General features: G+C 36.3%; 1 protein-coding gene across 5 annotated transcripts in view; it reads left to right on the forward strand.

Moving 5' to 3' along the window:
• Window positions 1-25,004, forward strand: part of GRIK2 (glutamate ionotropic receptor kainate type subunit 2) — a 651,626-nt gene that overhangs the window by 323,979 nt on the left and 302,643 nt on the right. The window lies entirely within an intron of this gene.

Below are 25,004 nucleotides of genomic sequence, written 5' to 3' on the forward strand. Positions count from 1 at the left end.
TGATCATTACCTGTTTGTTGCATATTCATTTACAAGTCTTTGATTCTTTTGAGAAATACCAGGACTGAGCCAGTCACTACTGAAAACAAAACTGGAATAGCTTAAATGCAGTTCTAGGATCATTTAGTGGTGAGAGAGTCATTGCCATATTTAGTAAGTTTAAAGTTGGTATTCAGTAGAGAAAAATTTCCTATCATTGGAAGATCACATTCCCGCTGAAATTGAGATGGTGTGTCTTTTAAAAGAAAAAAAAAATTAAAAGCATATGTACCCTTCTGGTAGGTCAGTAGCTATTCTATTTACATTGTCTTGGCTCTATATTAACCTTCAATGAAGTTATACAGTGGCCATATTTATCTTAGGTTGGATGGTCAGTCATATACATTCTGTTATGCCCTGGACATTCCTGGTTGTGATAGAATACCAGTTAATAATGTGCCCTCCTTCCCATTCTCAAAAATACTGCAGCTTGAATAAAAATAAAAAAAAATTATATGGTTATTCTTGTCTTAGGTATAGTTTTTATTCTGGCATGCAGTCATAATGGATTTATTGGGTACATAAAATGTGCATGGGAGCATTTGGCTAAGTGACAAGGCATTAACGAAAGATGATCAAGTCATAATTCCTATATTTAGAAATTGGTACCCTGTTGGGGAAAGAAGAAACACTTTAAATGGTTAAGACAAACCTAATTAAGTGACACAATAAGTGATATGGCCAATTAATATAAAAGTTTAGGGAAGTGGGAAATTTGGGGGCTGAAATGATGAGAAATTCTCCCCTTCTCTGTATTCTGACATTACCTTATCCTGTAGGTATCTCGTTGAGGGATTCCTGCAATCTGGACATGGCTTTTCCATCTTACCTTTTATTTATTCGCTCTATGTTTTGGTATCTCTTCCATGCTCTATCTCCTGCAGCATTAACCTCCATAAAAGCTATTTTCACCTCTATTTTGTGAATTCAGTGTATCTAGTAGCTATTTTGAGATGGTGATCCAAGCTTATGGCTTTTCACAGATAACAATTATTCATGTATTAAATGACTGCTCATATCCCCAAAATATGTGGTCCTTCAAAGTGAACTTATACAGCTACTGATTTCTTTCCTTTTGTCTGACCTTTTTCCAAAGCAAGATTTCCCCAAAGAAACCATTAGGAAGAACATTTGACTGGTTGAATCATCACTATTGTAATTTCTGAAATATTTTCTCTAAATCACCTCCACTGAATCTGAACTCATATTGACTTATAATAGGAGAAGTGATAATTTATCTGTATTTGCCTTGTACATCTGTGGACAATAGACACATTGATTATTTTTTTATTTATTTGTGTTCAGAAGACATTTTTTCTTTTATGTTCGAGTGAATCACTTGGGAAATGATGTGATATTTTTATGTTGCTATATAGGTAGTATAATCCTGAGAATAACTCAAGGATTGCTTATGGCTTTACTACATGTTTACTTTAGCTATACCATTATTTCATAAATGTATAATTTTAATCTTCAGTATATGTAAAGTCCCCAGTTCTCTGGACATAATTCTCTAGACACAGTTCAAGAGAGCAGCCCTTTACATGGATAGTCCAAAGACTGTTTTGCTTTTGATATTTTTAACATGGCACATTGTATTCAACTGGTTGTTCCACCCAACAAAGAAAATGAATATTTATTTTGTGTGTTCTTAAAGTAAACCATATTTGCCTTTGGTTTTCCTAATGTAAATTACATGATGATTACATAACCAGTTTTTACTGAGGTATATTTGCGACAATACTTTTGTGAGAATTTGATTAATGAAACTATCTAAATCTTAAAGTCAACCACTCAATTTTAAATATATCTTTGATTTTTCAAGACTTTGAAAACCTCCTAAAGATTGAAAAATGCACTTATATACATAACAACACTAAGATAAGCCGTAGATAATTATTGTAATTTTCTCTTCATAGGAGGATTTGAAGAATTATCCTCCTGTATTGGATAACCTCTTATGCAAACAGTGTCCAGAGAAAAGATCTAATCCTCATTAAAAGTGGTTATGCTTGGTTAGCCTCTATGTTTAATAGAAAATCAAGACTTGCTAGTGCAAAGATAGTGTGTGTTGATTCAGAAGATTATAGCAGTGATTTTCTAGAAGCCAATGAAAGGTACTAAAACAAATCAATAATCTAACTGGTGCATTTTTTAAAGTCTTAAAGAAAACCTGAATGCATAATATCCTCATGAATTGGTTTTAGTTCTGTTTTTACAATAAACTTTTAATTCAGATTGCATACAAGCAGGAATCAACTGTGACAGCAAGGAGCATAAACATTTATAATCACTTGCTTTGATAGGAACCAAATCTATGACAGTTTAATTGAGGACTGCAGTACCCACAAATGAAGATAGGAATTTATATTGGTGGAAATTATATCATATATCCAAACTAGCATATTGTCAAAAATACAAAGTAATGATTGCATGTTTGAAAAATGTACATAAAGAGACTATAAAATTATATGAGTGCTATGGATGTTTAGCATTTTATGTGCACAACTGTCTTCTCTTTGGTTGAATTGTAAGTCTTTTACATATTTTAAAAACTGAAAAAGTATAGATGACAAAAAACACTGAGTTTGTGTTTTGAAATGAAAACCTCTACTTGTTAATCATTTTATTTTCATAACATTTCCACAACATAGAAACCAAGTCAGAAGAGCAAAATAATATTAGATTTTGCATTTGTTAGGTTTATTGGTCTGCCTGCAACCTTGCTTTTAGACAGAAACTTACTACCTGCTTAAAAGTATCAAGATATTAATTTTTAATAATATTTTCCCTAAATTGTATTTTGTTCTTTGTTTTCAGTATCTCACATTTTATATTTTTTTCAGATTAAATACTATCCAGTATGTAGTCAAATATCAGCATATATCAACTCATTTATGTATATACAATTACTTAAATATTTATTAAACACCAGGCACTAAACTATGTTTAACCAATGAAAACATGAATTCCTCCCAAATATGCCTTATGTAACAATATAAAACAAATAATTCTGATTTACATGCTCTTTATATTGATACACAGAAACAGGCAACCCTTTGGAGGGAAATATCAGAAAAATGAATATTATTTCATGTTTCAAATAGTGCTATCCTGAGTGACACAGAGCTATTAGAAAATAGTACAGGATCTTTGATATGAGAATGTACTTAAAGAATAAAACCCAGTACTCATATGTCTGATGTTCTTGGAGTGCATAAAAACCTTATCAGGAAAGTGAGTCTGGGAAGATTCAATGCAGGTGGCCTGGCCTGGCTCTCCTTTGTGGCTGGTCCCGCTTCCCACAGCTCACCTGGTTTTTCTCACCAGACCAGCACACGATAGGCACATCACTTGTTGCACCCTCTCTTTTAATTCTTTATCTTTTAATGATTTGTCTGGCTGATGTCTACTTTTCCTGGGAGGAAAGTGAAGCTATTTGAAATCTTGGTTTTAAAGGCTATTCCTTGTGACTGTGCTATAATGAGGGCCCAGTCCATTTCCCATTGAGCTGTGCAAAGAATACAAAATACACACTACCAGAGAGGAGATGAGAGTGTGAAATGAGATGATAAGGGGGATAAAGGTCCTGTGGCTATACCTCTAGATATGCAGGCTTAAAAATATAAAGCAAAGTTATAGCCTATAGATAATTGAGAATTATCTATGTGTACGTGAAGTGTGTGTGTAGGGGGGGGGCGGTTAGAGGTAAGAACTGTACACAAATTAATAGCTAAAGCAGAAATGATAAAATGTGCAGATGGTTGTGAATACATTACCAAATGGTACTTGCCCAAATGCAATAAAATTAGGTTTAAACATAATTTCAAGAATTCTGTTGAGGTAATAAAAAGCATCTAATCTGACAGCCAAAGATATTTGAAATTTTTTGGATTAATTTATCACAGCCATGGCAGGCATAAGAATCAAATGATATGAGTCTGATCACTGTCACCAGCTAACAATAATAGATCAGGCCATTGAGTACACACTATAAGCTAGATAAAATATGCCCCTTATTTAATTAAATTACATAAACAGCTCCCCATTGTATTTGTATTTCCATTTAATACATGAAGAAACTTACGTTTAGAAGATGAAACAACTTACCCAAATCACATATGATGTGGCACAGTCAAGATCTGAATCCATATCTCTGACACCAGGAGTTGTTTTTTAAAAAAAGAAAATGAAATGAAGTTAATTAATTAAGTTAATAGAGTGGTTGAGAGTATAGGGCTTTAAAGAAAGCCAGACCTAGATTTAAGTTCTGACTACCACTGGTGGGAGTAGCTATGTGGACTTTGGTGAATTAGTTACCCCAATTGTGCCTGAGTTCCTTCATTTATAACATGTGGATAACAGTACAGTGAGTACAGTGAGCACTCAATATTGCTAATAGTAAGATAGATATGTCGCCCTACCTGACACAGTTATATATGACAAATACAACTCTTGGTATTCATCCAAATATTTTAAGAGATATTTTACTTGTATTCAGTTAGGAACGTCATAACCTGTCCGATCTCTTGTGACCCCAAACATATAGATGAGGTTCCCAAAATATGAGAGCCCATTATTATTTCTTTGTATGCAGGTTCCTATGTTGAAATATGTACTTAGAGACTATCGGGTAGTAATACTGCTAATGGAATATGGATGCATTAAAAGCAACTCTTTTTGACAACCCTTTATTAATAGTCAGCAATTAAATATATTAAGAAGCCTTGTTTCACACACTCTTTCAACCACAGAACACCAAAGATGTATATGTTATAATTACAATTATCCTTTCTCTTCATTGTCCTGCTGAGGAATGCACTGTAATTCTGGCAGCCACACTACAGAGTTGGCTTGCTTTCCTTGGATTGCAGATGTCTAATTGCAGGCAACCATTTCATTTAAAATGGCTCATTAAAGTGGAAACCATTTAGCATCAGTAACATGGATCAGCATCCATGATTATGCATTTAATTAAAGTATGTTTTTCCCCACTTTTCTAATTTTTCTATCGATCTATCTATGCACCTTTCTTTCTACACATACGTACACACATGCACACACACACACACACACACACACACACACACATACTCCCACAGAACTATACAAAGCATTTCTTAGATATTAATTTTATTGCTTTGAAAGAGTTAAAATTCCCTGGCTAATTGTTCAGTGGAGTATGTATAGAAAGTAGTAATTATAAAATTATAGAATTTATACTAGGAATAACCTAGGAACCAATTTCTTAGATTTAGACTTTTCTAGATGTATTATATTTTACGTTAGTAAATATATTTAAAATATGAAAATATTATTTGTTGATTGTTATTCCAAAGATTGAAAAATGAGAAATATACCATTTGTCAGGTCCCAAACTACTGAGTTCGCCAAGCATTTAAATAGGAATGTGGAAAGTGACAACAACAACAAAATTCTGATCTTTCTTATGCATAAAAGATCAATCACTGAAGAACAATTCTGATGTGATGATATGTTCTGTTTCTCATATTATTGTACAAATAGGTTTATCTAACAACATTTGTTCAGAAGTAGGATGTTTGAAATTTATGGTCATTTTACTTTTAACATAATAATGGTTTTTAAGAGGACAGGCCTTATCTATGTTTTTATTTTACTATCAGCAGTGTGAACTATATGAACTGCAGTTGGTTGCCTTAAGTTTTTTAGCCATAAATTTTAATAAGTGAAATGTCAGAGGCTTTCATAAGAACAGCTACCGTTAAACTAGACAGTCTTTTATTACCTTCTTTTTCATTTCATTAGGAGAAATAAAAAACTATTTACTTCTGCAGAATCTAGAATGCTGATGCACTGTATCATGTCTAAATCTGAGGCAGTGAAAAATTTTCTTTTGAGAACTCTTGATCTTTAAAGAGCTGTGTAAATCAACTCACATGTTAAAGCGTATTTAACATGTATGAGAATGTGATGGAGACTATATACAAATTAAAAATACATAATTCAAAAACTGCTCCTTCTCCAAGTCTATCTTGTGAGGCAGCCAGAAGTAGTCTCGTGAGTTCGTTTTGTCTGTCTCAATGAGAGTTTATTTACCTCCTCACTGGATGTTTACATTGCATTTTCTCTTCTCTTACAAGGACCAGTGAAGTAAAAAGAGTGCTGACAGGTGTACTATTTACCACCCAACGCAAAAGAGTTATTACAAAATAATTGTTATTATCATACACTAAATTATTATTAATTTATTATCATACCCTTGTTATGTATAATTGTGTACCAGTTGCCTTTCACTCCATTCTCTTTTTCTCCCCCATTCTTTTTTTTTTTAACATTTATTTATTTTTGAGACAGAGAGAGATAGAGCATGAACAGGGGAGGGGCAGAGAGAGAGGGAGACACAGAATCTGAAACAGGATCCAGGCTCTGAGCGGTCAGCCCAGAGCCCGACGCGGGGCTCGAACTCACGGACCTTGAGATCATGACCTGAGCCGAAGTCAGACGCTTAACCGACCAAGCCACCCAGGCGCCCCACTCCCCCATTCTTAATATGAGTGAGAAGCAAGGAAAGAAGCAAGTGAAAATGAGAGTTGGGAAAGAGGGAAAAAAAAGAGGGGAGAAGAGAACAGAAAGGGAGAGAAAAACAGCTACCCCACAGAGGAGAAAGAGCCATATGAAAAGAAGCAAGGATGACAGGATCCACCAGAATTGGAGAGAATAAGACGTGCAGTTAATATTTAATATTTCAAAGAGTGAGGGAAATAGAGAGGGGAGAAAGAGCTGTTGGAGTCTGAAGTGTTAGTAAACTATGCTCCTCACATACTGCAATTTACTTGAATGTTCTTCTTCAAAGTGTTATCATATCTTATCACTGCTTTGAAATGCAAAGCAGATGATTGATTACTATTCATAGTTCTTCAACTTTCTTTACAAGCAAATCTTCAAGTACTTCTATGTGGTTTCAGTCCCAGTAGCTAACAAGTCTTAGAAATTATCCCAGCAGTGAAGAGAGCATTACACATCTTAAGGAAGGAATGGATTTAAACTAAAAGTGAAATGTAACTCTTTTATAAGTGGGCAATTCCCATCCTAACTTGGTTGCCAAAGGAACTGTTCTGCTTCCTTCACTTAATTCTCATCCCTGCCATAAAAAAAAAAAAAAAGCTATAAAAAAAAATTCTCATCCTTGCCCTCAGTTACTTAATTGCTTTCCTGATGAGTGCTGAAAGGAGGCTACCAGAAAAATCTCTTTGTACTAAGAACTCTAGGAAGGAGTGAACATAAAGCTTGCACCAAGACTCTGCTTACTTACTATAATTGGGAAAACAGGATAGACACAATACAACTCATGAATGATTTCAAAGACTATGCAAATTTAAAAAATGAAATACAATGTAAATTTTAGAATAAAAAAACTGGAGAGACACATGAGAAAACATTCACACTTAGGGATTCTTTTAGGAAATTTGGCAAAAAAGAACCTAAACCCACCTTTCATGTAAGATACAAAATAGATAATGGTGTTTAAATAAAAAGGTAAAAATCATGACTCTCACACAGATATAAAAATGAACATGTTACACATATTATATAACTCACAAGGGAAGCAGGCAGATGTTAATACCAATTCAAAACAGAAGCCAAAGAACAGATTTATAGACTAGGCATGTAACCTAACCCAAGTCCATCTGCCTGATGTGCAGCAAAGCCTAACACTGAGACATCAAGTATGCAGCAGGGAAAGGGTTTATTCCAGAAGCACCCAAAGGAGGAGATGGGAAGACAAGCCTCAAAATCACCTTGCCTCTATGAAAGAGGAGAAAACGGGGTTTTATAATCATAGGCTTGAGATTTCATACTTATTGATAGAAAGGGTAGGGAAACATGACTATTCAAGGAAAAATGGAGCATGGGCACTGAGCAAACATATGTAACATGTACATACACATCCCAGGTTTACTTTGGGGTGAGACTTAATATCAGAACTATGTAAAATTTAACCCATGTAACATACACATCCCGTGTTCACTTTGGGGTGGAGACTTAATACCAGAACTATGTAACATTCAACCCCAGACGTCAGGAGGTTATGGCAGGACAAAGAGAAGAGGCTATGGGCATTTTCTGAGAGCAGGTATAAACTGGATGGTGTCTTGTGCTTCTTATCTTGGATAAAGAATGGGGGACCTTGCTTGTTCCTGGGCTGGAACCATTTCCAGGCTTCTGCAGAGAAGCCTGTTGTTAGTGGTGTCCGAAAAGGCACAATAACTATTGGGGGGGAAACAATTCTCTGAAAAACAAGTTTTAAACTTTTCTGCTAGTTTCAACCTCATTAACCCTATGGGGCACTGTTTCAGGAGTATACAAATAGAGGCAAAAGTGTTCTTTCCACCAACAAGGGAGGGGAAATCAAATGGATCCTCTACCAGACAAGACAGAATTTGTGTCTCTCAGGTACCTACAATTTTCAGACTTTTAAACTATTTTAGAATCATAAGCTTGGCCTGCCAAAGTCAAGGGTGCTATTCACAATACATAATCTTCCTTTGAATTACAAATATTTTCTCTCAAATAGTAAGATCAAGAACCAAGAGAACCTTAACAATACTCGTTGCATCATCTGCAAATGAGTAGTGAACAGCATCTCATGAACATTACCAAAGATAGAAAGCTTGACTACACAAATTATTATATTATATAACACATTTTTCTCACACCCACACTTTTTTCTCCCTCTACTGTGATAATTGCTTTATATTTTGGTTATGCCTTTTATAGGGAACTTCACATTTCACTTATTGTAATCAATTGATCTAGTCCTCTGGGGTGTTGTATTTTCTTTCTTTTATGGATGAAACAAATTAACCTCCTGTCTGAATCTTTGAAAGAAATGTGTAAAGGTTTGATTAATGGTAGACTAACAGGATCTGTTTTGAAGTAGAGGAAGTGGTACAATTATTTAGTTAATTAGGCTGAATTTTGGGGAACTATCATTTATTGAGGCTGTTTGCATTAAATGATTATAATCTTATTTCTTCACTTCCTATAGAGAAGATATTTGGTTGTTTTTCCCTAATATTTTAAAGATACTATTGTCTAGTTTTGTGTCTATACAATACCCATATCTCTTCATTCTGTGGTTCAATTTCTTTTAACTCAAATTCAAATAATTCTCTATGGAATTTTTTCCAAGGCAAAAAAAAAATCACGTAGAGAAATGCAAATGCTCATATTCTGATGGTCTCTGTGTTTTCATTATCTTTATAATGGAATTCTGATTAGAATATAATAGTTTATTTTATTTTGGAAAGAAACATGTCTAAATCCAAACATATCTCTTAATTTATTTTTTATTTTTTTACTTATTTATTTTGAGAGAGAGAGAGAGCATGCACACACAAGCAGGGGAGGGGCAGAGAGAGAGGGAGAGAGAGAGAATCCCAAGCAGGCTGTGTTCAGTGCCCAGCTGATGCTGGGGCTCGATCCCATGACCACGAGAACACAACCTGAGCCAATATCAAGAGGCAGACACTTAAATAACTGAGCCCCCCAGGTGCCACTTAAATTATTTTTTTAAAAAGTCAAACAAATCTGAACATTCACTTCCCTGCTGGAAATCCTTAAGTCACCTGCCTTACCAAGTGTACCAGGCTTTGCTTCCCCTGGCCTCTGAAGATTCTCTTGTTTCCTATCTAGTCATCCTTTCCTTGCTTTTGTCCTGTAGAAATAACATCCGTTTTCCAGTTGTTAAAAGTCTGGTTCTGTTCCCCCCCTAGTCATGGCCCACACCCTTTACTTAGTCAACTACTCATTGTGCATTTGAAATTTCAAGTTATTTCTTAAGATCACAACCTGATGTCTCAATCTAGATTAATCATCCCTATCACAACATCTTGACCTTTCCTTCCTCTTATTGCAGTTTGTAATTATATCCATTTGTTAGATTACTTGATAATTCCTTACTCTCTCCAATGGACTATAAACTATATGGAGAACAGACACTTCATGTGGTCCTCTCACATTCCTATCTTCAGTGCTTAACAAAATGTTTGGCATAGAATAGGTGCTTAATAAGTATTTATTTAGGGGCGCCTGGGGGCTCAGTCTTTTGAGCATCTGACTTCTGGCTACTGTCATGAAATTTTAAGATAATGAAGGCTATTTGTTTTTCACGCGTGGAATTTTGGTGAGTTCTTTATAGATTTTGGATACTAGCCCTTTGTCCGATATGTCATTTGCAAATATCTTTTCCCATTCCGTTGGTTGCCTTTCAGTTTTGTTGATTGTTTCGTTTGCAGTGCAGAAGCTTTTTTATCTTCATGAGGCCCCGATAGTTCATTTTTGTTTTTAATTCCCTTGTCTTTGGAGATACGTCAAGTAAGAAATTGCTGTGGCTGAGGTCAGAGAGGTTTTATTCCTGCTTTCTCCTCTAGGGTTTTGATGGTTTCCTGTCTCACATTCAGGTCCTTTTTCCATTTTGAGTTTATTTTGTGAATGGTGTAAGTGGTCTAGTTTCATTCTTCTGCATGTTGCTGTCCAGTTCTTCCAGCACCATTTGTTACAGAGACTGTCTTTTTTACATTGGATATTCTTCCCTGCTTTGTCAAAGATTAGTTAACCATACTTTTATGGGTCCAATTCTGGAGTCTCTATTCTATTTCATTGGTCTATGTGTCTGTTTTTGTGCCAATACTATGCTGTCTTGATGATTACAGCTTTGTAGTAGAGATACCACCTCACGCCAGTCAGAGTGGCTAAAATGAACAAATCAGGAGACTATAGATGCCGGAGAGGATGTAGAGAAACGGGAACCCTCTTGCACTGCTGATGGGAATGCAAACTGGTGCAGCCACTCTGGAAAACAGTGTGGAGGTTCCTCAAAAAATTAAAAATAGACCTACCCTATGACCCAGAAGTAGCACTACTGGGAATTTACCCAAGGGATACAGGAGTGCTGATGCATAGGGACACTTGTACCCCAATGTTTATAGCAGCACTCTCAATAATAGCCAAATTATGGAAAGAGCCTAAATGTCCATCAACTGATGAATGGATAAAGAAGTTGTGGTTTATATACAATGATATACTACTTGGCAATGAGAAAGAATGAAATGTGGCCTTTTGTAGCAATGTGGATGGAAATGGAGAGTGTTATGCTAAGTGAAATAAGTCATACAGAGAAAGACAGATACCATATGTTTTCACTCTTATGTGGATTCTGAGAAACTTAACAGAAGACCATGGGGAAGGGGAAGGGAAAAAAAAAGTTACAGAGGGAGAGAGCCAAACCATAAGAGACTCTTTAAAACTGAGAATAAACTGAGGGTTGATGGGGAGTGGGAGGGTGGGGAGGGCGAGTGATAGGCATTGAGGAGGGCACCTGTTGGGATGAGCACTGGGTGTTGTATGGAAACCAATTTGACATAATTTCATATTAAAAAAATAAAATAAAATAATTAAGACTTTAAGGGGTGCCTGGGTGGCTTAGTCGGTTAAGCATTTGACTTCGACTCAGGTCATGACTCAGGTCATGAGTTCAAGCCATGTGTGAAGCCAGCTACAGATTCTGTGTCTCCATCTCTTTGCCCCACCACCTCTTGTGCTCTGTCTGTCTCTCTCTCTCTCTCTCTCTCAAAAATAAAGGAACATTATTTTTTTTAATAATAAGCATTTATTTAATAAATAAATTTAGTGTTTGACATTCTCTTCCTGAATGTGATATGACAATTAAAATGTCTGTTAGTAATTTCATGTCCAAAGTAAATAACTGTTACTGTTCCACAAAAGTGAATTGTTGAAAGAGTTGTTTTCATTACCCCTTTAGAATACATGGTATTAACTAAAATAACTAGTGATTGATAATTTTAAAACTTTTATTGACTTAGGTAAATATTTGTTTTTAGCTATGTTTCACCAGGTGAACTGTATTTCTGTGGAATAACTAATTTCCAAAGACCTTTTACCAGAAATATTTATATCTTTTATACCAAATTATTTATTTTATACCTACTATATCTACATATTATTTATTTGTTTTATATTAAAAAATTCAGTTACACATTGCCCATTTTGAAGAAAATGATGCTAAAAGTTTTAGAAAATGGACAAGATGAGCTTTTAAAGTTATCATTTTTATATAATGGATTAGTTATAAGCATATTTTTTAATTTAATTAATTAATTAATTTATTTATTTTTGAGAGATGGAGACAAAGCAGGAGCGGGGCAGGGTCAGAGAGAGAAGAACACACACAGAATCCAAAGCAGGCTCCAGGTTCTGAGCTGTCAGCACAGAGCCTGACACAGGGCTGGAACTCACCAACTGTGACCTGAGCCAAAGACAGATGCTTAACACACCTAGTTATAGACATATTTTAAATTTAATATTTAGAAATGAACAAATAAAAGTATCTCAAGTGAAATGAAATAAATGAAGTGAAGTATGGGACAATTCTATACAGAAGCAGCAATGGCACCCATATTACTATCCTCTTTTACCCTTATTGTCTAGTTACCTTTGAATAAAAGGGTAATTGTATATATAAAATCTCTGCAAATAATAATCTACCTGTGACATGTTTGGGTTCATATTTCTTCACATGAAATTCAGTTCAATTTCTTTTATTTATACAGTAAATGATGCCCATTTGTGATTTTGGCAATTTCTTTGAATAATATGTGTCTTTTTCTCCATTTATATTCTACTTTTTTTCCTGAAAGGGATGCAGTTATTAATATTTGATCCCACTTAAATGAAGAGGGAAGGAACATTTAATATTTAATAAATATTTAATATTTAAGCTGTAACATGAATGATGGGTTGAAGTTGGCAATCTAAATGGAAGAAGTAGATTTTGTAGTACTTTGAGGTAGTGAAGAGTTCAGGCTTTTGAGAAAATAGAGGTTTAATGTAATTGGGGAGTGTCCTAGTCTGCTTGGGATACTTCAGGTAGCATGAATTTCTTGTCCCCTTCAAGGGTCTTCATAGGTGAATGAAGAATCACATTGACATACGACAGATTAACAGGAGAACATAAAATTTAATTTCATATGTACAGAGAATCCACACTGACACTGAAATTCCAAAGACAGTCAAGAAGATGAGGTGTGTGTGTTATTCTGAACTAAGGAGAGCAGGTAGGGGTCTGGGACTTCAAAGGGCAGGAATGCAGTCCACAGGAAGATGGAAAGGGGTATTTGGTAAACAGATGTTTTCAGAGCCTCAGAAACAATGGGACTTAGAGGACTTTGATCAAACAGGCCTTGCTAGGTACCTCCCTGTCTACCACACCTAATTCATATCATAATATAGTTATCTGTGGTGATAGCTCTCCTCCTGGAGCAGGTCCTCTGTCTAAATTCTTTTTAGGCAGTTGAGCAGGGGAGATAAAGAGGTTTTTCTTAATCTGCTGGATTTTGATTGCTTTCTAACTCAAAATAATCTTCATGCCAAAGTGGCCCATCTTGGGAAGGCCTGCTCTTGGCCCCTATAGTTGTCTTAACAAAATACCATAGACTGGGTGACTTAACAGAAATTTAGTTTCTCAAAGTTGAGGAAACTACAAGTCTAAGATTAGGGTGCCAGCACGGTTGGATTTTGGTAAGAGTCTTCTTCCCGGCTTGCTTACAGATGGCTATCTCCCGTGTTCTCATGTGGTGGGGGGAGGAGGAGAGAGAGAGAATGGTGGAAGAAATGGAAAGGGGCGTACAAGTTTTCTGGTGTCTTCACTTACAAGGGCACAATTCCATCATGAGTTGTCCACCCTCGTGATCTCATCTAAACCTAACTACTCCCCAAAGCCCCATCTCCAAACACCATCATAATAGGGGTTAGGGCTTCTCAACATATGAGTTTTGGGGGACACAGTTCAGTCTACAGCAATCCTATGCTGCTCCCTCCACCAAATTCTTGCCCTTCTGGGATGCAAAATACATTCGTTCCACCCCATAGTCCTGAAAGTCTTAACTCTAAATTTTAGCATCAACTCTAAAAGCTAAATTCCAAAGTCTTATCTAAATATCTAAATCAGGTTTGGGTGAGACAATGTCTGATTCATCCTGAGGAAAAAAAAAATTCTCTCTAGCTGTGAACTTGTGAAACCAGACAAGTTATATGCTTCCAAAATTCCATAGTGAGTCAGACATATGATAGGCACTCCCTTTCCAAAAAGCAGAACTACAAAAGAACGAAGTGACAGGTCTTAAACAAGTCCAAAACCTAGCAGGGGCAAATTCCTTTAGATCTTAAGGCTTGAGAATAATCCTCTTTGGCTCAATGTCCTGTCTTCCAGATCCAATGGAGCAGTTGTCCTGCCCCTGCAGCTCTAGTAGTTGGAGGTCACACTCCCAAGGTTCTGCACAGTGAGGATCCCTCCCATAAGGCTATAGGTAGGTGTCCTATCCCCAAGGCTCTGGGAAGTCCTTCCTCCAAGGCTAGAGGTAGAAGCCCTCTGGCCTGTTGACATGGAGGTAATGGTCCCACCCTTTGAAACTAAGAAGGCAGCCCTGATAATCTCTCAATGCTTTGGGGATCATTTTTACCTTTTCTTGGAGAATAGCCCTCTTTGGTAGCTTAGTAGCTCTGTGGTCCAGACTTGTAGAATCCAAGAAGTCCAACAGCCTTCCTTGAGTCTGTCTCATGTTCTCTGTCCCTTTTAGTTCAAACCAGCAGGGTCTTGACAGGTATAATTTTATCTCTATTCCTGGCCCCTGCCAGGAGGAGTCCCACTCATGATCTCTTTATAAAATGGTTGTTTAGCTACACCCTTAGGTGTTTCTTCAGAACAAGCTTTCTCATTTTTTGCAGTATGAGTAGAATAAGAACTTTTAAATCTTCAAGATCTGGTTCCTTCGGTTAACAATTCTTTCTTTAATTCATCTCTCCTTTTGCATTTTACTGTAAGCTGTCAGGAGGAACCAAGCCACTCCTTCAACACTTAAAAATCACCTCTGCTAAATATCCAACTTTATCCCTCACAAGTTCTACCTTCCACAAAATAGTAGAATATAGTCCAGCCAAATTCTTTGTCACCTTGTAACAAGGATCACCTTTCCTCCAGTTTCCAATTTGAGACCTCACCAGAATTGCCCTTAATGCCCATATTTCTGTTATACATCTCAAAACTCTTCCAGTCTCTATCTATGACCCAGTTTCAAAGCTGCTTCGCACATGCTTAAGTATTTCTTAGAGTAGCACTCTCAGTACCAAAATCATCTCTATTAGGGTTCTCTGGAGAACCCTAGTAAATGTATGTACACACACACACACACACACACATATGCTACTCTAATGTATATATATATTTGGAGAGAGATTTATTGTAAAGAATTGGTTTATGTGATTATGGAGGCTGAGAAGTTCCCAAGATCTGTGCTGAGCAAACTGGAAACCGAAGAGAGTTAATATGTATAGTTCTAATCAAAAAGCCAGCAGGCCAAAGCCATAAGAAGAGCTGATGTTTCAGTTCAAGTCCAAACACAGGAAAAGACTGAAGTCCCAGTTTAAGGTAGTCTGGCAGGAGGAGTTCTCTTATTCAATGGAAGGTGTCTGCCTTTTTGTTCTATTCTGGCTTTAGACTGCATTGAGGGCCACCTACCTTAAGGAGCATAATATGCTTTACTCAGTCTTCTTATTGTTTTACTTGTTAATCTCATCTGCAGATGCCCCCACAGACACACCCAGAGTAATGTTTGACCAAATACCTGAGCACTTTGTTGCCCAGTCAAATTTGATACATAAAATAAACCCTCACAGGGAGACAGAGATAAAGATCCTGAGGTAAAATGGGAGAAAGAGACTGAAGCAGATTTTAAAGGGCTTTAAAGGACACATTAAAGAATTGAATTTTGTTCCAAGGATAATGGCAAGCCACTGGAGAATTTGAAAGAGGAGAGAAAGGTAATCTGATTAAAATAACAAAAGATCATGAGGTGAGGTGGTGAGACTGTGAAGAAAGGCAGGGAGCAAGGTAGTAAATACAATAGTTCAAAATTGTGGTTTGGTCTCAAGCTGTCTGTGTAAAATGAGTGTGGAAAGTTTTAAAATGCAGTGAAAGATTGACTTGATGTGGAGTATAAGAGGGAGGAATCAACAACGGCTGCCAAGTGTTCAGTTTTAGCAAATACAGTTATGGTGTGCCATTTACCAGAAGAAATGGAGGAAGGAGTAAGTTTTGAGGGAAAGATGTTGATATCAGTTTTAGATATAGGAAGTCTGAGGAGCTAGTGATCGCATCAGAGTGGTGCAGGTCTGAAGTATACATGTACAGTCGAGGTAATCTTACGCATTGTGAGTGGCTAAGGTTCCCCTATGGAGAGGAGGTAGAGATAAAGAAGAGTACGAGATTTAATGAAAAGGCATCTAGTATTTTATGGATAGAACAGGGAGACACTGGAAGCCTTGTCTCCTTGGTTGTCCTTTGCTTCGATTCAATATGTCAACATTTATACAATATCTAAAAAATATCTGCATCCAGAAAAAAATGGTATCATGGTGAAAAATATGTAGAAACCATGACTCCATTTGATCTCTAGGTTTGGATCATGTTTGAATGAGTTTCTCCTTTTATGGCTGTTATGTTGATTTTTGCACCTGTCAGCAAAATGGTTTCACAGGCTGAAGGTGTACTTGGGCTGTAGATGTGAAAGTGCATGGCATGCATGCAGTGGAAGAGGTTGAGCAAAAATCAATCTACCTCAGAATCGATTAAAATCAGGAAAATTTCCCAACGTCAACGGGATATTTAGGATGAGAATAATTAAATGAGCTTTAGAGGCAAATGAATTATTGATTACTCAGAAAGACCAGGTCCAAGAAGATAGAGGTAGAGATGTATGACTTCCTTTTTTGCCCCCTAGTGAAAAGAAACAGACAACTCTTCTCATTTGAAAACTAGAAATGAACTGTTGTGTGGAAGAATTGGAAAATCATAACATTATATGTAAAATGCAGTACAATTGGTACTTTGAATATATGTGTGTGTGTGTGTGTGTGTGTGTGTGTGTGTGTGTGTATACAAAAAATCATTTCCCTTTTATTTTCAGAATTAGCATAAAATTATGTGAGGTAATTTTTAAAAGATTAATAGCACAGTTTTTTTTAACTGTCTTTAGGATTTGTACTTTGATGATGGAGCACAAATTTCAGTTTTGTATTTTTTCCCTGAGAATTGTTCCCATCTGCTCTATCTTCACAGCTTCTTGATCCCCTACCTTCCTTATCCTTTGAGACATTGGCACCACTCACGCATTCATCTATGCATTCATTCATGTCATAAATATTTATTAAGCAAAAGAAGAAGTCTCCATTCTCACAGGGCTTTCATTCTAGAGCAGGGTTTCCCAAACTGTTGACAGTTTGGTCTAGATAATTCTTTGTTGTGAGGGCTGTCCTGTGCAATATAGGATGTTTTGTAGCATCCTTGGCCTCTACCCAATATATGGCACCGACACCCCCCCAAAAATGTTTCCAGACAGTGCCAATGTGCCCGGGGTGCCAGAACACCCCTGTGGAGAACCACTGTACTACAGGCAAGAAATAGACAATAAACAAACATAGTCCGACAGTGATGAGTGCTGTGAAGTAAAATAGAAACTGACAAAGAGAGGTAGCAGGGGCAAGAGCTCTAAAGGTTTCTCATCAAGGACAGCCGTCTGTATGCTGCATAGACACCAGAAGCCCTAGATCTCTTTGCACAGATGCTTATCATTCACCGAGAGCCTGTCTATGAAATTGTCAATTACGGCAAGAGCCTGCTATATTATTTATACGATTAAATTATTTCTGGTTCTTGACTATTTACAAAATGCCACAGTCACAGTAAGATGTTTTTGAATATGTCAAGTAAGTACCTCAACTGAATAGAGCATTTATAACTTCAAATGGACTATCGCCTGCTATTGATTTTGCTGTCCTGTTTCTGCCACTGGGAAACATGAAGATCAATAAATCACATAGGCCCTCACTGGGTAGTTTGAAGGTATATTTATTTAAAACCATTCCTTTAATTTTTGTTTATTACATTATTTAATCTATCTTAAAGCAGGTCTGCCAGTTTTTGATTTCAGAATTGTCAGAACTCTGAATGGGAGAGTCTGTAACACCTCAATAAATCAAAGAACAGTGGATGTGGATTCTAGTTCAGAGCTGTTGTTGACTGGCAGGAGGAAGGGGGGGACGTTGGACAAATCATGGTACCCCTGGGCATCTTCTCTCTCCCTCCCTGCCTCTCTCTCTCTCTCTCTCTCTCTCCCTTAATGCTTATTTATTTTTGAGAGAGAGAGTGCAGGCAGGGGAGGGGCAGAGAGAGAGGGGCACAGAAGATCTGAAGCAGGCTCCACAGTGACAGCAGAGAGCCTGATACAGAGCTCGAACTCACAGGAAGTATGAGATCATGACCTGAGCCGAAGTTGGACACTTAAATAACTAAGCCACCCAAGTGCCCCTTGGTCATCTTCTGTTAAAAGGGGACTATTATACTTTAGTTACTTCATGATTTTCTATAAAGAAATGATGTAGTATATGTAAGAGCACTTTTAAAAATATGACTAAATACGTTTATGTGTATACATATGTGTATGTATGTATTTTTTAAGTAGGTAAATACATTGAGGACAATTTGTATTTCTCAAATACTCTTAAAGCTGAGGAAGAGCAATTATCACTATTCCCATCGCTCTGTGTTTTTTCTCATCTGACCTGCTCAGCCTTTTCAGGTTCCTGTGCTACCCTGGTAAGTTTCCCTCCACTTTGCCGTATTTATCATGTCCTCTTAAAAGCTTAACATAATTTTCTGGAAGGTGTAGCCTACCCAGCAAACTACAGGGACACCGTTAAAAGTGTTTTCCTTCTAGAGCACTGATTCTCTTCTTCATTATTACTGCCAACCCCCAAGAAGCCTGTTTAGACATTGTTTTCCTAATTGCTCACCCCATGAAATGTTAATACCACACATTTGTTCCTGCTCAAGAACCAATTTTGCCCTTGGGGAGTGATGTGGCAAAGCCTTCCCTCCCCCATCATTGAGAATGCAGCCTTTAGGGCCTCTAGATTCTAAGTTGGGGGCTACATTTCCAGAAGCTTTTTAGCAGATTCCTCAGGTCCAAATTGACTGCGGCAAGCAGGATCTCTCGGTAAGCCTCTGCTATCCCGGCTGGGTTACCCTTCTGCAGTCACTTAATGTCTTTTGCTATAAAATGGCATTATATTTGCTGCTCCTAATGTGAGGATTAAGAGAGGTAATACCTAGAAAGCACTTAGCACAGTGCATGGTACACCATAAACAGTGCTCTTTATTGATATTTAATAACAGCCAAAAATAGAAAAGGAAAAGAGTAGGGATTCTAATGCTCTGCAGTTACACCACTTTGTACTTATGCAATGGTTATTCTAATTTATTTTTAAACTATATTCAGAGCTTAACCTATGCTTCTGTTTTTCGTTTATTATTAGATTTGAGTCCATGTTTCAGCCTGCCATCTGCAAATTTAATTGACTTTTATGTTTCTCATCCCAGATGAAAAAAGAAAAAAATAATAAAATAAGCCAGCTACTACTTTGGGGAGGACAAGGTCAGGGGGAGCCACAGGTATGCCCCTATCCAACTGGTGATTTCCCCTTAGAACAGTTGTTTTCAACCTTGACTGTATAAATTGGATGGAAGAGTGACCTAGGTGTTGGAATTAAAAGTTACCAGGTGATTATAATGTGAAGTAGGGTCAACAGCTACCATATATTCAAATAGTAAAGAATCCATTGAAATAGACCATCTCTCCCAGATTTCTCTTTCTCTCTATAAGGATATTACTAGACTTTTCACATTGTGATAGTACCCTTTTGAAATCCAGATATACCTTGTCTACAGAATTCATCTTTCAGAAGGAAAACTTTTCCTCTACCAACTTAGGTTCAAGGGGTTGGGCCTTGCAAATTAACTTACAGTAGGCATGTTAACAGGAAAAAAGACTCTAATGTGCCTATGAGCATTCACTAGTAGTCAGTGATGAGTAACTCAATAAATAGCCAGAAGTAAACAGCCTAACAAAAAAGGGGGAGAGATTTCAGGTGTCAGTAAGAAATTATCAAAGACTTTATTGGACTTTTTGGAGCTAATAGGATGGGCAGTCTTTATTGATGGCAGTTGAATTCACAAGAAACTCCCTTGGAGGGCAATTAATGGCAGCTGTGTTTTCAGGGGACTCTGCTGGAGTCAGATGAGGCAGATTCAGGTTTCTTTCTGTATCTTACATAGTTCAGATGTTTCACTTTAAAATAATTTTTGGAGTCCCTGGGAGGCTCAGTCAGTTAAGCATCCAGCTCTTCCAAACTCTTGGTTTTAGCATGGGTCATGATCTCATGATTCATGGGTTTGAGCCCTACATCAGGCTCCATGCTAACAGTGCAGAGCCTGCTTGGGATTCTGTCTCTTCCCTCTCTCTCTGTCCTTACCCTAATCACACTCTTTCTCTCTCAAAATAAATAAGTAAACTTAAAAAAAAATTAAAAATAAAATAATTTTTTATGCCCAAACTGTGAGCATCTGATCACTTTGAAAACCAGATAAGTATAGAATGACCCATAAATGCATAAAAAACAAAAACAAAAAACCCAGCAAGTTATATTTGTGTGGCATAACTGAGTGCTTACTGTGTCCTAATTTTGTTCAGCCAGACTAAATAATTTCTCCATGGTCAATAGCTAATAAATAACAGAATTAAACCCAGGTTTACCTGACTCCAAGTGAAAATTCTATTCTACCACACTGTTCTTAATATTGCCTAGTGGTCACTGCTCACTTTAGAGTTCTAATCAGGTTACTAAGTCATCATAAAATTTTACTTGAGATGATTAGCAGAATATACCTTCTCCTATATCTGGAAATAGCAAATTTATGCCTCTTTATAGTTTGTAGTATCTTAGATGGACCTGATTGGTTTATTTAAAAAAATATTTTAGTACACTGGGATTCAGTTCACTTGAGCATAGAAACTAAGAGCTGTCTTCCTAATACTATCTTAGCCTTCAGCAGTCCTCTTTCCATATCTTTTCCTCCTTTCCCACCTAAATTGTGTTCTCTTTGCCGAAGAAAAAGGAATTAAAATTGGAGCTTCTTCTTCTTGGTTTCTTATTCTCTTTGTGGTCCCTATCACTAACTCTGTAGGGGGAGGAGAAATTTTTCTGCAGCCTTCTTAGGGTCCTTGGTTGGGTCTGAAAATTAAAGTGACAGAGACAGATTAACAGAAGAAAAGCATACAAATATATTTAATATAAGTTTTATGTGGCACAGCAGCTTTCATAATGAAATAAAGGCCAGAAGAAAAGACCTGCGTATATTTATGCTAGGTTTAATGAAGTTTGGACAATCAAGGAAGAATAATGATAGTTTAAGAAGTATGAGGTAATTATAATAAACTGGGGACATTTAGCAAGGCCCTTTTGTTAGGATTTTCTTGGCATCCCTTTGTCTTCTGAGATAAGGATGCTCCTTTCCTTCAGGTGTAACTAAAGAGGCTTCCTCTCACATGAGGGTTTTATGATCTGTTTCAGAGAATAACAATGAGGAGTTAAGGGGAGGAAGTCAAAGTGGACTTCCTCCTCCTACTAATTTTACAAATGCCTCCAGCTTAAACTATTCAGTATGACAAGGTACCATATTTTTGGGTAGTATGTCCTTCATGAACCTCATCAACACCAACTTTCAACACAGGATACCAAATACCCTATTTGGTAGGCTCTATCATTTCTATTTTTTTTTTTGTCCTTAAAAAATAATTAAAAAGCAAGAGCTACCTAAGAGAATATTAGAGTAGACATTATATAGTTGCTTTGTTTGGACACTAAGTTAATTTTGAGCCTCCTTGTAGGTAAGGTGAAAAGCAATCAATACACGTTATGCAATTCCTACAACTAAAGGGAAAATAATTTATTCATTTGAAAAGATTTTTTTTCACATCATAGGAGAAATTTATTAAATTAATTTTTATGTAAAGAATATTAAACATGATCTGAAAAGACTGCATATAACGCTGTTCAGAATTAGTTTTTTCAACTTCTGATAAAAGTTGAGGATATAATATCAACATACTACTCAATGAAAGAGTTTCCACTGATAGCAAAAAGTATTATAAATAAGACTAGATTTTGGAGATCTAAATTTTAGATATATACAACTTAGGGAGTACATCAGAGGGAATAGCTGCCATATCACTATGTTTCCATTTGAGAGCATCAGCATAGCAAACAGCTAAATATGGTATGTCTGCTATTCTAGTGCTGATTACCAATAGGTTCAGTACTTAAAAAGCACCTGGCAAAGTTATGCATTTAAAAGGCTGATTGGCATTCTTAGCCAAATAGACAGACGGACATTTTACTTATGAATAGATGGTCAGTATGAGATTATATTGCAAAATTTAGTGCTTTGTTTTTTTAAATGACTCTCAAAGCTTGATGCCACTCACAAAACTAAAAATAAGGAAAGAAAAATTTCTTATCCCTATACTCTCTTTTCTGTCTCTTGTAAATTTCTTTTTAAAACTTTAGCTCTTTAGGGTTCTTCCTATGCAGCTATATCTTTAGAGGTTTCCCAGTATCCCTCCTCATCAGGGTCACTTACCACGGTAACATTTTAATTTTAATTTTCAGAGGACTTCTTTTTCTTTCTTTCTGATTGTGTTATCTCACCTTATAAGAATTTTAGATCTTTCTGTTTTCTGATAATTTTGAAATCTGATTTCTTAAAACATGGACTAAATTATAATTTAATCCCATGATTCTCATCTTGTAAACTACCCTTCCTTGAGATTGTCCTGAACATTAGGGTGGCAAGTTGTCTGGAGTCCCATCATTCCAACTTGACTGCCAGTTTCTTCTTATTGATTCAAAGTCACTGTACTGCTGCCTCTGGCATCTGAGGCATTAAATTGCCAGTCAGCCAGGCAAGCAAAGAAATAACTTCTTTAGTTGAATAACACTCCAAGGAGAGTTGAGTGCTCTTTTTCCTCCCTCCTTCCTATCATTTGTGTAACTCATCATTCTAGCATCTTTGTATGTGAACATGGAATAATTGTCCATTTCAATCATGTACCTGCATAGTCTATATTATCTTCACAAATGGCACCACTTACAATCCAGTCTCCTCTTATTGTCAACATCCTGCTACCTTCAAATTTCTATCTTGGCAGGTAAGATAGATTTCATTATTCTATCCTTCCTTCTAACGGTCTTGTTTCGTCAGTTATTAAACTATTCACTTGCACTGCTGCATTCTAATACTGAATCCTTCAATTTCCCCTGGCAAATACACATGCACAGAAGTGAATAGACATGTACATACACATCTTTTTTATTATAATACCCTGGTCATTGATATACAGTTACCTGAGGATACAGGTACTTTCTATAATCCAGTGATGTTCTCCTATGACCATCTTGGGAAACTTCCTAATGTTTTTCTTTCTGTGTCATATCTAGTATAATTTTCATAAGCCTTGTTAGTATTTTTTTGTATTTTTCCTGTTATGTCCCTGATACATGTTCTAGAAAGAGAGTGTACTTTTTGTTTGGCTCTGTCAAATTTACATGAAATTCATTCTTTCTTCTTGGTGAATGACAGGATTTATGCAATTAGCTTTAATTCTTTCTTGAAAAATAGATTGTTACTTCCTTCTAAGTCATTAATATCTGGTTTCTTAGCTCTTTTGGAGTTTCTGTGCTTCATATCTGTGATTCATGTACATATGGATGTCTTAGTTTATTGAGTTTATTTAATTTTAAATAATAATATATTTAAAAACATAATTCAAAGATTATATAATACTATTTTGTAATAACAATATAGACATTAATATTGATAGACATATCATTCACTATTATTTGGGTTGTTTAAATTATATCTGGATACTGGGGCACTTGGGTGGCTCAGTCAGTTGAGCGCCAACTTCAGTTCAGGTCATGATCTCATGGTTTGTGAGTTCAAGCCCCGCGTGGGGCTCTGTGCTGACAGCTCAGAGCCTAGAGCCTGCTTTGGATCCTGTGTCTCCCTGTCCCTCTGCCCCTCCCCGCTCATGCTCTGCTTCTCTCTCTCTCTCCCCAAAATGAAATAAAATATTAAAAAATAGACATTAAAAACATTATATAAAAAATTATATCTGGATACTCATTAAATTCAGTTGAAAGTAGAGAGAAAGACCATCTATGTGGCTTTTGAGGTCACAGTGCATGAAAGAGAGAAAACTGTAATACAGAATTTATCTTTGGGTATTATTAAACAACAATTATATCTTACTTTGTTCTGTGGCTGGCAAGCCATGTGCTATAGAGGCCACAGCCAGAGCCTCTGCAGGAAGATTTCAAATACTGCCAAGTCAGAAGGGGATACCAGCCAAAGGGATCTGGCATTGCAATTGCTAGAATTTCTCCTGAAAATGTTCATCTTTTAGACAAAAATAAACAAAATGATGTTACCATAGTACCTACCACATAAAAAAATCAGGGACAAATCCTGGTTGAGTTAATGTGAGTTATAGTACGATGTAGAAATGTAAAGCACATAAATGAAAAATATTCATACAGGCAAAATTAATGAATACTTTGGAATTTGCTATTTCTTATTCTAAGAGTTCTTAGAAATAAAATAGACTAAGATGTATTATCTACCAGGGAATGTCATAGAATACAGGCATAATTTGGTTCTACCATTTCTTTGATCAATTTAGCACAAAGCAGATAATTAAATAAAAATTATTTAGTGGAGATAAAATTTGTATTCTGGGAGTTAATTATCCTTTTTCAACTAAAGGACAAATTAATGTTAGGGAATTCTGGTACAACTAAAGACTTTAAGAAGGACATTAAATATATTAATTAAACCATATGAAATTCCCATTTTTATAAGTGAAAAATGGTTGGTATCTATAATTTCATATGCTTCAACCTAAATAATTTTAATACATTATTTACATTTGCATTATAAATATTTATGTAAA

Source organism: Felis catus, chromosome B2 (assembly GCF_018350175.1).
Source record: "Felis catus isolate Fca126 chromosome B2, F.catus_Fca126_mat1.0, whole genome shotgun sequence".
Lineage (NCBI taxonomy): Eukaryota > Metazoa > Chordata > Mammalia > Carnivora > Felidae > Felis > Felis catus.